Raw genomic sequence first — 4,071 nt, forward strand, 5'->3', positions numbered from 1 at the left:
CAGTTATTTATATGGAAAACATTACAATAATTAATAACTAATATACAAGAATAAACTGTGTTTCATGTACTCACAACTGTGAGCCCACCTCTGCCCCACTCTGTATGTTTAGCGTACCAGGTCGGGACCAGCTGTTCGTGGGGAATGTAGGTTCCTGAGCCCGAGTGTCATGGTGCAGGCAGGGGAGAGCCAGGGACGCCCGCTGAGGTTCGACCTGAGCGGCTGGTGGATTAAGCTGGTAAGAGGAAGGGGGTTGGGGGAGAGTGGAAGCAGGGAGACCTGCAGAGGGTCTGGGGGAAGAAGGCGGGAGGCAGGGAGGAGAGGCCAGTGCCGGGGCAGTGGGAGCAGGTGCGAGGGCAGGAGAGGTTTGAGAGTCCGCCCAGAGGCAGGACTGGCTGGATTTCAGTTGCCCGGATGGGGCTGGGGGTGGGGAACCCCATCCATGAAGGCGTGATGCCGCCATTTGTAAAGGGTAAAGGCTGCGGGGCAGGTGGGGAATTCAGTGTGGGCCCTGTCCAGTCGGAAGGACCTGGGAGACATCACATCTGGGGGGCCTTGGAGACAGGGCCTGATGCCCAGGAGAATGGTCTGGGCTGGAAATACAGACCTGGGGTTGGCACAGCGGGGCTGGTGGTCGGATTCACTAGAGGGAATAAGGTGCCAGCAGGACCTGCATCCCCCGGGTGGTGATGTGGGCCTTGGCGGCTGCCTCCCAGTGAGACGGGGAAGGCTGGGAGCTCCTCAGGGTACATCTGTGTCTCCACCCAGTCCAGAGCCCGCTGCTCACACAGGGCCTGACGCCGGGCTGGTCCAGCCCCAGCAGGGGCAGTGATGGAGCTGAGCCAGCCGGTCAGAGGGCAGGGGAGGGAGAGCTGTGGTCAGCGGTGCCATGGGGATGGGACATCCTGGATTTGGTACCCAGAGCCCATCCACGGGAGCCTCTGGTGGGGGGGTGGGTGGGAGGGGGGAAGGTGGGAGTGATGGGATGGACCAGAAGACCGGTTGCAAAGGGAAGTGATGGGAACAGGCATGGATTAGGCACCACTGTGTGCTTTTAATGTCAAATCATTCCTTCAACAACCCTGCAAGTTGTTCGAGACAATGTGAACACGGACTAGGAGTCTGCTTGTACCGATGCGTGACAGGCCAGGATCGGAGCCCAGATCTTTATGGAAAACAATCCCTGGCGGAGAGGAAAGTAGGGGCACGCTGGGATCCCCACCCTGGGCCTCGGGCTCCCCAGGGTCCCTGCCCTTCCAGCTCCTGGCTGAGCCCCCAGGTCTCCGGGCCCCTCCCGGCTCCCTGCACAGCAGCCTCTCTGGAATTGTCCCTTGTCCTCTCTAGACCCTCGGACAGCAAGGAGACAGTCCCCGGGCCACATGGCTGGTGGCAGAAGCAGGGCTGACACCAGGTCGGCTCCCGCGCCTGCAGTGTGTCCCCTTGTCCTGAGGTTGGCAGCCGGGACTCAGCGACAAGGTCTACCCTCTACAAAGCCTTCCGCCTCCTGCAGATGCTGTCCCTCCGCGGTTGTCCCTCCTCCAAGCAGCTCAGGCCTCCATGCCGGGCACTGCTCACTCCCAAGGACAAAGGTTTGCTTAGGGGTCTGTCACTCCCTTACTGCACCCAGGAGCCCCTCACAGCAGAAACGGGGTCTCACCCATCTCCGTGTCCCCTGCACCGGGCCTGGCACTGACAAGGAACCCCGTCATGTGCTGAATGAATGAACAAATGATGGAGACTGATGGGTCCCCTCCAGGCCCTCTGGGAGGGGGCAGGCTGGGGTGTGCATTTTATTCAGCACATCCCGACACCCCAGTTGCCTCCAGCCCCCCAGTCCTCGCTGCAGGCCACCCGCCCACTGTGTGTGTGTGTGTGTGTGTGTGTGTTGGGGAGGTGGGGGGGAGCTTTGTTCCTGACCTCCAACCACAGGGAGAATAAAAGTTTGTGAAATATTAGTTTAATAAGACATGCGACTACTATTAAGGATCCGAGCGGTCCTTATTTATTATTCATGGGGCCGGTGATTTAGGGGCGAACCAGTCCTTGGAGGCTCCTGCTCGGCCGCCTCTTCCTGAGCACGGCTCCCCCCTCCTGCCGACCCCTCCCATGTACTCCCCCTCTCTCACCTAGCCCCCCTCCCTGCCTGCACGGTGCAGGCGCATCCTCACAGCCCTTGCAAGGTGGGGAGGGCTGTGCCCACCACCCGTGGGTGCCCTGGTAACCCTCTCATTATTGCGGATCCTCCTTAACGTAAGAGGATAGTCAGGCTGCCCAAGCCTGGCAGGCAGAAGCCTCTCCCCAGCTTTGTGGAAGCCATGCGGGGTTGGGGTGGGGGGTTGTCCCTCTTTCACTCCATCCTTCTGTCTTTCTTCTCTCAGCTCTTTCCCCAGGAGACCTCAGAAGGCCAGGGAAGTCAGAGGTGACCCAACTGGTGGACACACTGGGAGAGTTGGGGGGGGAGGCACTGGGTTCCAGCACTTACTTGTGCCCCAACTGGCTGTGTGGCCTTAGGCTGGTGCCTTGCCTTCTCTGGGTCTCAGGGATTGAGGGGAATCATCTGAAAGTTTCCCAGCTTTGGGTGGGAGGAAGGGATTGCACAGAAGGAAATGCACAGATCTGAAGTGTACAATCCTGAATACCGACTAATGCATATGCCCATGAGATCACCATCCCAACCAAGGCACAGAACACCCCTTCTCCTGTGACATTTTGTCTTGCTCCCTTGCAGTCAACTCTCTCCCCCTAGTCCCACTGTTTGATTTTTTTTGCCACAAATAGGTGAGTTGCTCTTGAACTTCCCGTCAATGAAATCGGATAGTATGCACTCCTGTGGTCTGCGTCAGCAAGTTGTGCCTTTGTGTTCCGGAGTAGGACAACACGGCCTGACTACACAACAGTGCGCTGGTGGATACGTTTACCTGTTGACAATCGCTTGAGTTGTTTCCCATGTGTGGTTGTTATGAAAAGTAGCTTCCGTGAACATTTGTATACAAACATGTTTGTGGAAATACGTTTCTTTTCTCTTGGGTAAATACTTAGAAGGGAAATTGCTAAGTAGAGCGAGTGTCTCTTACTTTTTAAGTAACGTTTAAACTGTTTCCAGAAGGCTGTACTATTTTACACTCTCGCCAGCAAAGTTCGTTTTCTGGCTGCACCATGTCCTTGCCAACATTTGATACTGTCAACTTCTAAACCGTTTCTCTATTCTGTGACGTGTGATGGTATTTCTTTGTGGTTTAAATGTGCATTTCCTTATGACTAATGCTATTGATCAGCTTTTCATGTGATTATTGGCCATTTGCATATTTTCTTTTGTGAAGTGTCCAAGTATTTTGCTCGATTCTATTTAGATTGCCTTTTTATTACTGATTTGTAGGACATTAGTTATATGCTAAGAATATAAGTCTGGCCCTGGCTGGGTAGCTCAGTTGGTTAAAGCCTGGTCTAGAAACGCCAAGGTTGGGGTTCGATCCCACATACCAAGAAGCTACCAATGCATAAATAAGTGGAACAACAAATCAGTGTTTCTCTCTCTCTCTCTCTCTCTCTCTCTCTCTCTCCCTCCCTCTCTCTCTCTCTCTCCCTTCCTCCCTCCCTCTCTCCTTTCTTCTCTAAAATCAACCAATAAGAAAAAATTTAGAAAGAATAGAAGTTCTCTGCCAGATAAACGCTAATAGTATTTCTTAATCTGCCTTACCCATTTATTTTCATAAGTGTCCCTTGATAAAAAGCTTTCAATGTTGACAATGTCCAATTTATCAACTTTTTCTTTTTTAGCTCTTCTGTCTCCTGATAAATTTTTTGCCTATGCTAAAGTCACGAATGTGTTTCTCCTATATTTCCTTTATATTTATAGCTTTTATGATCTGTCTTGAAGTAATCTTTGTGTGTGGTGTGAGGTAGGGGTCAAGGGTTTGTTTGTTTTTTTGTTTCCCAAACTTTATCCAGTTGTTCCAGCATTATTTATTAAAAATGCTTTTCTTATTCACATTGAAAGAGATCAACCAAAGAACTTGTATGCATATATGTATAACCAATGGAGACAGACAATAGTGTGGTGAAGGTCTGGGG

Source organism: Myotis davidii, unplaced genomic scaffold, assembly GCF_000327345.1.
Source record: "Myotis davidii unplaced genomic scaffold, ASM32734v1 scaffold142, whole genome shotgun sequence".
NCBI lineage: Eukaryota > Metazoa > Chordata > Mammalia > Chiroptera > Vespertilionidae > Myotis > Myotis davidii.